The sequence below is a fragment of the Chiloscyllium punctatum genome, chromosome 40 (assembly GCF_047496795.1).
Source record: "Chiloscyllium punctatum isolate Juve2018m chromosome 40, sChiPun1.3, whole genome shotgun sequence".
Classification (NCBI taxonomy): Eukaryota; Metazoa; Chordata; class Chondrichthyes; order Orectolobiformes; family Hemiscylliidae; genus Chiloscyllium; species Chiloscyllium punctatum.
The window spans coordinates 58,787,857-58,800,864 of NC_092778.1; the positions used below are offsets into that span (position 1 = coordinate 58,787,857).

Below are 13,008 nucleotides of genomic sequence, written 5' to 3' on the forward strand. Positions count from 1 at the left end.
TAATATTTATGCTAATGAATACAGTACATTTACAGCTTTACTCTGCAGAGTCACAGTATTTGTTACTGAATACAGTATTCTCCACCATCTGCAGCCCAACTCAATATTCAGCACAGTAACTCACAGCTTTACTCTACACTGTTGTGGTTCTGTTCGCCGAGCTGGGAATTTGTCTTGCAAATGTTTCGTCCCCGGTCTAGGTGACATCCTCAGTGCTTGGGAGCCTCCTGTGAAGCCAGGCTTCACAGTTTACTCTACACTCTTTAACCAATTAATGTTGCAATGTCAGACTGGTTTATGCTTTCAGCCACAGCCCAATGAACTGAGTGAGCTCAGAACAATCCTATTTCATTCAGCTCTATAGAGAGGGATTGTTTTATGGGTTTGGCTGGTTTTGATGCATTTGTGCTTTACTACACAGCTGGAAGTAAGTGAATCACAGAATTTTAGTATTGTTATTCCAGCCCGGGAATCTGAAACCAGATGAAAAGCTCTCCTTCTGCAGCAGCACTCCATTAAAGGCCAAGGTCTTTATTACTGGGCTGAAAAACAACTCCCAATCCATCAGGCCCACAAGTGTCCTCTGCTAGTAATTCTTGAAATAGTTCAAGACCATCTTCAGCCATTAGTTGTCAATGGATATGGGGCCAGGTACATGTGCTACAGGAATTGGCACAAAATGGTCAATTTAACAAAACCGGCTCCAGTGAAGTCAGAGTGTGAATGGTGTAAAAAGTGAAAATGTAACACTGGTACTGTACAAGGTACCACTCTGAGACTGACGTTTATAGAGTCAGTTAGCACAGATACAGACTCTTCAATCCGACTCGTCCATGCTGACCAGATATCTGAAACAGACCCAGTCCCACTTGCCAGCATTTGGCCCATATCCCTCTTACCCATCCAAACGCCTTTTAAATGTTGTAATTATATCAGCCTCCATCAATTCCTTTGGCAGTTCATTCCATACATGCACCCCCCTCTGGGGAATAAGTTGCCCCTTAGGTCCCTTTTAAAAAGTGTTCCCCTCTCATCTTAAACCTATGTCCTCTAGTTTTGGACTTCACTGCCATAGGGAAAAAGGCCTTGGCTCTTCATCCTATGCATGCCCCTCATGATTTTATAAAGCTCTGTAAAGTCACCCTCAGCCTCCAACACTCCAGGGAAGAAAAGCCCCAGCCTATTCAGCCTCTCCCAGCCCCAGCCTATTCAGCTCAAATCCTCCAATCCCAACAACATCCTTGTAAATCTTTTCTCAATGCTTTCAAGTATAACAACACCTTTCCTGTAGCAGAGAGACCAGAATTGATTGCAGCATTCTAAAAGTGATCTCAATGTCCTGGACAGCTGCCACATGACATCCCAACTCCTATACTTAGGCATAATGGACAGCAGAGTAGGTGAAGATCTAACCTCCAACCTGCTAAATGTGGCCATAACTGGAGATATTTGTTGTTGACATGGAGGCCCAGAAAACTGGTTGGCGTCTACTCAATTCCAGCAAACATGTGACAGGACAGCGACAAGAATAGCCTGGAGCTGGTTATATCAGATGTCCTATAATCTTCCCATTATGTTTTAAGAAGAGCAACATCTCCCCTTAAGAACACTCCAATGTGGAGCGATGAGGAACTCCAAAAGGCCAGAGATCCAGTACTGCTCCCCTCAGAAGGATGTAGGGGAAGAGATAAGGGTGAGCAGTTTGGTTGAACTAGAAATGAAGGGTTAAGAGGAGAACAGCTTGAGGGGGGGTAAATTATTTTCAAGAGATGACCTGTCTGTAAGAGGTATAATGGCAGGGCAGCAATTTTATTGTTTTGATTTGGTGTATTGTTGTCACACATACTTAGATACAGTGAAAAGTTTGTTTTGTGTGCAGTACAGGCAGATCATACCATACAAAGTGCATTGGAGTAACAAACAGGTGGCACGGTGACTCAGTGATTAGCACTGTTGCCTCACACCACCAGGGTCGCAGGTTCAATCCCAGCCTCAGGCAACTGTCTGTGTTGAGTTTGCACATTCTCCCTGTGTCAGCGTGGGTTTGCTCTGGTTTTCCTCCCACAGTCCAAAGATGCGCAAGGCCAGGTGAATTGGCCATGCTAAATTGCCCATAGTGCAAGCTGCATTAGGCAGAGGGAAATGGGTCTGGGTGTGTTACTCTTCAGAGGGTTGGCGTGGACTGGTTGGGCTGAATGGCCTGTTTCCACACTGTAGGGCATCTAATCTAAACAGAGCGAGGAATAAAAGGTCACGTCTGCAGAGAAGGTGCACAAAGAATGAGATCAACATTAACTGTAAAAGATCCATTCAGAAGTCTAATAACTGGCAGACAGAAGAGGTTGAAAGAGATTATAACCGGGGTGGGAGGGATCTTTGATTATATTGGCTGCCTTCCCAGAGCTGTACTAGTAATCCAAAAGCTCATGGGGTTTCAACCTGGAATGCAAGGTTACTTTTAAGGGAAGGCAGAACTTACGTCGTCCAGCATACATGACCCCATGCCAGCACAATGTGACTGGCTCTCCTCAACCCTCCGAGTTGAACATGTAAGCCACTCAGTTCAAGAGTAACAAAGAGATGAACAGCAAATGCTAGTTTTGCCAGCCCCACCCACATAAGAATAAAGAAACAGTCACCAAGCAATGTAACCACTACACCACGCAGCCCAGTGTCCTCCTTCTCTGTGCCCCACCCTGCCTGCATAAACTTCAAAAAGGATCAACAATGGCTCCAAGAACACACTGGTTTTTATCCTTAGTTGCAGCTCCCATAGATATTATGGGACTCGAGAAGTCCAAATAGGGAAAAAAGTTCCATTCTCGAATTCCTAATTTACCAGAGTTCATTGTCATGAATATTCCACTTCCCCTATAAAATGGGACAGCTTCAAAAGGAAGAAACTCATCAAGCCAGTCAAAATTCATTTTTCAAACTTAAGGAAGTTGCAGTTCAGCGTGCGATCATGGGGAAGGTTGGAACTCAGCATACCCATTGTAGTCATAATCTAGAATCCAAGCGCCTGTCACACAAAATAAAAACTTTAAACCCCAGACCGAGATTCCCACTGCCACATCAGCTGCACGAAGTTCCTGACCTGGGATCTTGCATAGGATTTCCACTCCTGAGGTTTGCTCAGGATTAGGTTATGGGGACTTTCAGAAGGGTGATACTGGCTGAGACTGCACTGTAAAATAAATCATTCGCAGTCTCCACTCGCAAATCACACCGCCAATTAGTATTCTGTTGAGTTCATCATCAGTTTGCATCTCCCACCCAAGGTCAGTGCACTACCATTCCCCTATACCATAGGAACTATGTTGACTGACACGCCCTGCAGCTTTGGAATGCTGTGTGTACATTGCTGCTTTTCATTTGGCCTAGAAATGTTCCACAATCTGCTGTTGGGAAATATTCCAATATAAATATTATAAAAAAACATACACTTTTTTGTTCTTCAAACAAAAACTCTGAGATTTCAGAATGACTCCCGAGATCTTTCAGTCTCATCCAAAATGAGACTCTCCCATCATTCGAGACATGGAAGTGTTCTGAAATCGTTGGAAGTTACTTGGCATTTTCAGTCGGATAGGGAAGCAGCCTTCCAGAAGCTCACAACAAGGTGGTCATTTCTGACATTGCATGGCACAAGCAACAGAGAAAACCGCAAGGACTGAACGGGTGTTTATCAATGGCCAAAATCTCCTTGGCAGTTCACCCATTGCAACTTCAGCGTCAAGTAACAGGGATTCCAAAGTGAAGCTAAGGGGCCTCGGAGCAGAGCCAAGGATTCCCAAACCACACCCTGAGGTAAGGGCTCGTTCCTGAGACTCCAGGGAGCTGACTAAAGGAAATTGCTCGCCCACATCTCTTACAGTAAACAATACCACTCCCCAGGTAATAACTATTAGTACTTTCACCCGCTCTTTCAACATTATTAAGGGAGTGTGTTGGATGGATGATTGGCTGGTTTGCAATGCAATACGAACCCAACATTGTAGTTCAATTCCCATATCTGGCTGAGTAACTCTCCTCCTCAACCTCACCTGACCCTCAGGTTAAACCACCACCAGTCATCTCTCTCTAATGAGGTAGATGCCCTGTGGTAACTCTACCTTTGCTGCAGCTGGGGAATCTTTTAAAATAAAAAAGGATCTAAGCCAGAAGCCAACTCAGTGGGCAAAAGTTTAATCCCACAGAAGCTCCAGGCAAAAAAAAAAGACGCAGAGGGAAAACGTTAGTGTCACTGCCCGTTACCATTTTGAAAGACAGTAATTTTAAATTATTCTCGAGAGAATGGACGCTGTTGTTTTTGGATAAACACGGAGTAGCCACACCCATTCAAAACATGGTTATTTGCTGAAATGAAGTTCTGATGCAAAATTATTCACCCCCTCCCCACACACACTTTTCAAAACTCCTTCAGAAAATCCAAGACACACGAAGAGTTTCACAAAGTCATGGCCAACATTTTAAAACTTTGTCGTGGTTTTAAAAATAAGGCATGAAAGGGTTTCCTTACGCAAGTGGATCTAAGCCTCGTCAGAGATAGACAACTTCAGTCCCCTCCTAAAACCGTCTCCCCCAGGGGAACAGGGCAAGTACAAACATCCGGGGGGGGGGGGGGGGGGCTTGCAATTTTACCGGGCAGTAGAGTGGAAACTTGAATTTACATGAAAAAGGGAGGAAAAACAAAAAACCCCCAAACTTGTCTGCATCGAACCTTTTATCGTCAATGAAGTGTAACAAACACTGGAAAAGATTTGAGTCTCTTTTTTCAACTTTGGAAATAAAAGTTTACAAATACAAATTCGGAGGCTGGGGGGAAGGTAGAAGCATCGACCCATTTCTTACGGTAAATATTTAACATTTCATCCCATCAATCTGAGCCCAAGTATATATAAATTTTCCTTCGAGACTGACAACGTTTGAAATTTGTCAGAAACCTCTTTAATTTACATCTCCCTCCTCCTCCACCACCATCAAAAATAAAAGTTTGAATACTACAACTGTACTCACACGATGGAGAGGGAAGATTCCAACTCCAAGCTCAGCCCGTGACAGTAAGCTTTTACAGATTGCTCCGTGTTTGTCAAAGTCTGGCTTCTGAGGCGTCTCCCCCCAGTGATGTCAGTTATTAAAGCGCGATGAGTCAACTTCACTCGTCTATGGCCACCGCGTAAGGCATTCCCCAAATCTAGTCCGTCACACCCTCCCTGCACTCATTCACTCAGCGTTCTCCTCAAGACTAATTTCCCAGCAAAACAGTACAGGATACACTTTTTTTTTAATTGATCCTCTGACAACAGAAAAGGTGCATGAATGTTTATAATCAATCTGTTGTGACACTCCTCTGGAGCAGATGGTATTTGAATTCTGGCTCAGAGGTAGGGACACTACCACTGCACCACAAGAGAAGGGTATTTAGGCAGCACGGTGGCACAGTGGTTAGCACTGCTGCCTCACAGCGCCAGAGACCTGGGTTCAATACCCGCCTCAGGCAACTGACTGTGTGGAGTTTGCACCGTGTCTGCGTGGGTTTCCTCCAGGTGCTCCGGTTTCCTCCCACAGTCCAAAGATGTGCAGGTCAGGTGAATTGGCCATGCTAAATTGTCCGTAGTGTTAGGTAAGGGGTAAATGTAGGGGTATGGGTGGGTTGCGCTTCGGCGGGGCGGGGCGGTGTGGACTTGTTGGGCCGAAGGGCCTGTTTCCACACTGTAAGTAATCTAATATGGGGTGATGAGGGGATATGGATGTGGTGGATAGAATTGTTTCCCATCCCCAGTCTAAGGGTCAATAAACAGGGGGTATAATTTTAAGGGGAAAGGCAGAAGGTATAGAGGGATTGAGGAAAGCTTTTTTTTTCATTCAGAGGCAGGTGAGAATCTTGAAGAGAAGGTGAGGTCAGTCAGAGAGGTCAAGGCCGGCTGGGCAGTCCTGGCAATTGGGAAGAGCAGAGGGAACAACCCTACACTAAGCAGCACGTTAGCTGCTGGTCTCATCATTGTGACAGGGGAAGTCCCTTCGTGAACCATCAAGCAGCCATAAAGAAGTATTCCACCCACCCCCCAACACTCAGGACTTGACAAGATGCCAGCATGTTTTACCAAACACTATGGCAGGCTTTGCAACAGGAGCAAAATGACCACTGGAGCAAGAAGTGGCCAATAAGGGGTTGTCGAACATCCTGTCATTGGCAACAGCCAGTGGTGTATAGTGGAATGACAACGGACTCCCCTCGTTGGACTTCCTTCACTCCCTTACCAGTGCCCCCTCCTTCCAACACATCACCAGGGAATATTCAGGAAAAACATGTGTGAAAGATGTTAAAATCAAAGCTTCCTTAACCCTAGCAACACTAAGAGACTACATGTAATCCTCGTTACCAACAATTTATGAATTGGTGTGTGCATTGCTTAAAACACAAAACACATTTCGTTGAATCTTTCAGCCTTACACATCATGACATTTGCACAAATATTAAAATTAAGGAAACAACATTTCATATTGTATGAGCAGTATGCTGATTAGTTGGCAGATGAGTTCTGATTAGAACAGATTGACCAAACAGAGCCAACTGTCTGGTTTAAACTTGAGCAGAGATTGGCAGTTAAATGTCAGTCATCACTAATTGGTGCATTTTACATGGCAACACTTGCACCAGAGTCCGCTGAACAACTAATGTTCTGTTCTCATACAGTATAAAATCCTGCTTACATTGATATTCCAGAGAGAATCCTGATGATTTTGAGGCATTTTCAACAAAATCTTTATTTTTCAACATAAATGAATTTATGGTCTATTAAAATAAACTTGTTCGATCAAGAGTTTTTGAAAAATATCAATCATCATAGTTGCCATGTTACCAAACAGTAACAAACTTCTTTGGGATGAATGAATCAATCCTGGCTGTGACTCCACCCTATACTCTAACTTTAAAAGGCCAAACCACTGTTTATATTTTTGGGTGTGATCTAAGCTGCAAACTTTCTGGAGAAATTGTTGGAGAACACACAGATATGTTATCATATACAAATGACAAAAAGCAATCTCAGCATATTGAACATTGATTGTTAAATTATCAAGATACAAATCTCAAAATAGAGCGGTTATTTGTGTGATTTAAATGGTAACTATTAGCAATGCACCTGAATAGGGACCTGTATTAGTTAATATAAAATGTTACTGACAATACTCTTACAACTTGTAAAAGGATGTAGTTACACAGTTACAACCTCTCTCATTTCTCTTGATAACTGTGTCAGTCTTGTAATTGTTTTTCCCCTTCAGCTCTGAGACTTGTGCTAGCACATAGGCAATGATTGTGTTTTTTTGTGCAGTAAACCTTCCTGGGCTCTATCCCATGTTGGTCATTATATTTGAATACAATAGTTTCTTCAATTGGCAGACACATGGAAGTGATTGAGCAGTGATCAGAATGGTACAGTATTGGCCTCTGATTCTTCCCTCCTGGGCAGGGATCAAGACAATTTCTAACAACACCACTTGCCACTCTGGAAAAAGGAACCGCTTTTAAGAGCAGGCCTTGTCTCTTGTCTTTTTAAATGAGTATTGTACAAGTTAAAAGCCCCTGGTGGAACATTGGGTCAAAAAAGATCTAAAGTTTACCACTGGAGACTTACAACAGAAACTTATCAAATTGAAATTGAAATGTCAGCACCAGGGCTGATGATACATCCTAGCCCTACAGTGCCCACCGGTCCCCAAAGGACTGTATTAGTCTATCATGCGTGCTTCACATGGGCGTAACTATGGAAGAGGGAGCAGAAATTCAGGTATTATGACTCTCTCTAGATCCCGTTGCCTGGACCTATTGATGACCATTTTGGCCAGACATAGCAGCAAGCCCACAAAAGGGCACTCTAATCTGCCCATCCCCATCACAGCACAAGATACCCACAAATCAGGAGCATGGGGCTAAACATTTAACAGCAACCCCTTTAAAAAGAATAAATGGGGCTGCAAATGATGACGTTCAGACAAAATAGTGTGAAACACTGCTTCCTCCAGGCCATGAAACTGACCTGTGGGCTGGAACCCTCTGAACCTCTCTCCATGCAACACTGTCCACCCCCAGATCCCTGATGAAATAAGGGAGCAGACCTTTATGGAGGGTCCATTGCTAAAGTGCAGATCTCTCCTGTCGGGAGGTGGTGGAAGTGGAGAGTACCTTTATAGAAATCCTTCCCCCACTCATTTTAAAGGGAATTTTCACAATGCGGGTAAGTGGAGTTGAAATGCCCATCAGCCATGATTGAATGGCAGAGTGGACTCGATGGGCCAAATGGCCTTACTTCCACTCCTATATCTTATGGTCTTAAGATCTTATGGTCTAAAACGGCTCAAACGAGGGGCTGTGCTAGGACCCTGGGGGAAGCACCTTGAACGTGCATGCCTACCAATCCCTTAAGGTAGCGGAACAAGTAGATAAAATGGGGACATACTTGCTTTTATTAGTTGCTGTTGAGTTTAAGAGCAGGTAGGTGATGCTGGAACTGTATAAAATGTTGGTTAAGACACAAGTAGAGTATTTTGCACAGTTCTGGAATCCACATTATGGGAGGAGTGATTGCACTGGAGAGGTTATAGAGAAAATCTATCAGGCTGGGGAGGCATGGGCCTAATCATCTAGAGATCCAGCTAATGTTCTGTGTACTTGGGTTCAAATTCCACCATGGCAGAGAGTGGAAATTGGATTCAATAAAAATCTGGAATTACGAGTCTAATAATAGCCCATGTGGTTACTAATGTCCCTTTAGGGAAGGAAACTATTAGCTTATATGTGACTCCACCCACAGTAATGTGGTTGACTCTTAACTGCTGTCTGGGTAATTAAGGATGGGCTATATATGCAAGCGTAGCCAATGATGGCCACATCCTGAGAATGATTTTTTAAAAATATTGCCTCGGCTGTTGGGATTTGGCTATGAAGAGAGATTAGCCTAGACTGGGGTTATTTTCCTTGGAGTAGAGGAGATTGAAAGATGACATGATGGACGTGTAAAACGTTAAGAGGGGCATAGACAGGGCACTCTCCCCTTGGTGGAGGTTTCAATGACCAAGAAAGTAAGGGGTAGGAAGGTGAGGGATAATGTGAGGGATTCCTTTCTTGTCCAGAGAGTGGTGGGAATCTGTTGGGCCAGAAACCCTCATAACGATAAAGAGATATTTAGGTGTTGGGTTGTGATGCCAAGGCATACAATGCTATAGGCGAAGTGCTGGAAAATGGGACTAGAATAGTTACATGATTGTTGTTGACAGTTTTGATGGGCTGAGTGGTCTTTTCTATGATTTATGTGACTGTGAGGGGCCCAAAGGAAGATTTGGTTTCTAGAGCCAATGTTGAGTTTCAGATCGACAGGAATCAGTGTCATTCAACCTACCCCTCCGCCAACCATCAAAGCCCCAAGTCTGGTAACCTCAGCCTTCTGAGTCCTCCCCTCTGCCAGCCACCGAAAGTCCAGCTTCATGGCCCCAATCCTAAGCAATGTCTTCCTTATGGCAGCCACAGCCCCAGCAGCATAGCTCTGGTGTGAGGTGACCTTTTCTTAAACCTTCATCAGGCCCAGATAAATGGCTGGCAATTCCTGGAAGAAGATCCAAAGTCATGTCCTCTCGGTAAACAGAAACTCCACGTCATAATTCAGGCCACACATCTCATGGAGAAAATACCTCAACAAGATCTATGGTTCCCCTTTGCAAGATACCGCACTGTCCTTTTCCAGCTGACTGGCTGGGAGTCACTCACATTCTTATCACCTGCAATTGACACATGTTGGAAAGATGCCCCAAGTTAATCTTCAAACTGTTCTGGACATACTTTCTTCCACCATCAAGTGAGATTGAACTGAAGGTGAAATCAAAAAGGGAGGGAGGATTCATAGTATCCCTAAAGTGTGAAAACAGGTCCTTCAGCCCAACAAGTTCACACTGACTCCTCCGAAGAGTAACCCAACCAGACCCATTCCCCTACCCTAATACTCTATATTTCCACTGACTAATGCGCCTAACCTACACATCCCTGAGCATTATGGGCAACTTAGCATGGCCAAATCACTCTAATCTGCACACCTTTGAACTGTGAAGAAACTGGAGCACCCAAAGGAAACTCACACACGCACAGGGAGAATGTGCAGATGGAGAATGTGAAACAGTTAAAAGTGGATAAATCCCCCAGGACCTGATCAGGTGTCCCCGAGAACTCTGTGGGAAGCTAGAGAAGTGATTGCTGGGCCTCTTGCTGAGATATTTGTATCATCAATAGTCACAGGCGAGGTGCCGGAAGACTGGAGATTGGCAATCGTGGTGCCACTGTTTAAGAAGGGCGGTAAAGACAAGCCAGGGAAATATAGACTGCTGAGCCCGATCTCAGTAGTGGGCAAGTTGTTGGAGGGAATCCTCAGGGACAGGATGTACATGTATTTGGAAAGGCAAGGACTGATTCGGAATAGTGCGTGGGAAATCATGCCTCACAAACTTGATTGAGTTTTTTGAAGAATTAACAAAGAAGATTGATGAGGGAAGAGCAGTAGATGTGATCTATATGGACTTCAGTAAGGCGTTCAACAAGGTTCCCCATGGGAGGCTGGTGAGCAAGCTTAGATCTCATTGAATACAGGGAGAATTAGCCATTTGGATACAGAACTGGCTCAAAGGTAGAAGACAGAGGGTGGTGATGGAGGGTTGTTTTTCAGACTGGAGGCCTGTAATTAGTGGAGTGCCACAAGGATCAGTGCTGGGCCCTCTACTTTTTGTCATTTACATCAATGATTTAGATGCGAGCATAAGAGTAAAGTTAGTAAGTTTGCAGATGACACCAAAATTGGAGGTGTAGTGGACAGCAAAGAGGGTTACCTCAGATTACAACAGCATCTTGACCAGATGGGCCAATGGGCTGAGAAGTGGCAGACGGAGTTTAATTCAGATAAATGTGAGGTGCTGCATTTTGGGAAAGCAAATCTTAGCAGGGGACTTATACACATAATGGTAAGGTCCTAGGGAGTGTTGCTGAACAAAGAGACCTTGGAGTGCAGGTTCATAGCTCCTTGAAAGTGGAGTTGCAGGTAGATAGGGTAGTGAAGAAGGCGTTTGGTATGCTTTCCTTTATTGGTCAGAGTATTGAGTGCAGGAGTTGGGAGGTCATGTTGCGGCTGCACAGGACATTGGTTAGGCCACTGTTGGAATATTGTGTGCAATTCTGGTCTCCTTCCTATCGGAAAGATGTTGTGAAATTTGAAAGGGTTCAGAAAAGATTTACAAGGATGTTGCCAGGGTTGGAGGATCTGAGCTACAGGGAGAGGCTGAACAGACTGGGGTTGTTTCCCCTGGAGCGTCGGAGGCTGAGGGGTGACCTTATAGAAGTTTACAAAATAATGAGGGGCATGGATAGGATAGACAAAGTCTTTTCCCTGGGGTCGGGGAGTCCAGAGGGGATAGGTTTAGGGTGAGAAAGGGAAGATATAAAAGAGACATAAGGGGCAACATTTTCACACAGCGGGTGGTACGTGTATGGAATGAGCTGCCAGAGGATGTGGTGGAGGCTGGTACAATTGCAACATTTAAGAGGCATTTGGATGGGTATATGAATAGGAAGGGTTTGGAGGGATATGGGCCGGGTGTTGGCAGGTGGAATTAGATTGGGTTGGGATATCTGGTCGGCATGGATGGGTTGGACCGAAGGGTCTGTTTCCATGCCGTACATCCCTAAGACTCTATGACTCCACACAGACAGTCCCCCAAGGCTGGAATTGAACCCCAGTCCCGGGCACCGTGAGGTAGCAGTGCTAACCACTGAGTCACCATGCCACCCAAAAATTGTAAAATAATATTGGGTGGCTGTGCAATAAAGGTTAAAATATCTGAGTGTGATGAGTTAGATGTAGAAGCAGAAATCAAGGTCGAATCCACACACAAGACCTCAGATTAGGCACAACATTTCTCTGTCGCAGTCAGATCACTTGGCAAGAAAGCTCAGAATTATATATATGTTTTAGTTACAGTTTGGAAAACAAGGTAAACTCAAAGAAACTACAGGCAGGGAGAAGTTTGCTTAAGGTCAGTATATAAAACTAATTCTAAACAGAAATTGGTAGAGAAACTCAGCAGGTCTGGAAGCATCTGTGAAGAGAAAAGACAATTAACATTTTAAGTCCAGTGACTCTTCTTCAGTCACTGGATTGGAAACATTAACTCTATTTCTCTATCCACAGATGCTGCCAGATCTGCTGGGTTGCTCCTGCAATTTCTGTTTCTGTTTCAGATCTCCAACATATGCATTGGAATATTTTAATATTAAGCAAGTTATTTCAATGTTTTTACATTTACTTTAAATTGCGTAACAAAAGCATCAATTAAAAACTGCACAGAGACGAGACTGCGATCAGCAACAGGTTAAATTGTTTGCACAAATGACAACATCAGAACCACATTATAACCCATGAAATATGCGTACAGTAGAGCTATGCTGAGTAAGATAATCTATGTAGAATACATTGTTGGTATTCAAGAGAATAGTGCCATCTTACAAGACATTTTCCAGACACATAAAAAAGACCAATTTATAACTAAAATCACATTCTTAATGTGGTGTGTAAATCAGTGTTTGGAATAGAGAGCTGGAAACTGCTTTGCAAATACTACATCATACTCACAAGTACTCCTGACAGATAACGTGCTGTTGTTTAAAGTACGTCATACTCACAAGTACTCCCGATAGATAACGTGCTGTTTAAGTGCTGTTTAAAGTACTTGCCTCATAAACACAAAAAAGATTTGGTGATGTGTCAGATTGGCATAACTCCTTCTACACATGTTTAATACATGCGCACCGGTCCGCTATCCAACAGTGACGATGTATGGCAATTTGTAAAAAGAATGTTTGTCAATTCATTCAGGGAATGCATGCTTCACTGGCAAGATCAACGTTTCGTGTCCACACCTGATTGCCCTTGGCAGTGGTAGTGAGCCAGTAGGTAACAGTCTTGTCTC

At 43.9% G+C, this 13,008-nt stretch overlaps 1 protein-coding gene across 1 annotated transcript in view; it reads right to left on the reverse strand.

The window, feature by feature from the left end:
- The window catches only part of emp2 (epithelial membrane protein 2), a 45,534-nt gene extending 40,379 nt beyond the window's left edge, over positions 1 to 5,155 (reverse strand). Inside the window, exon 1 of the mRNA XM_072560005.1 lies at positions 5,020 to 5,155. The gene's annotated coding sequence lies outside the window, so the exon portion shown is untranslated. The remainder of the gene's footprint in view (positions 1 to 5,019) is intronic.
- Between the last annotated feature and the right edge of the window lie 7,853 nt (positions 5,156 to 13,008).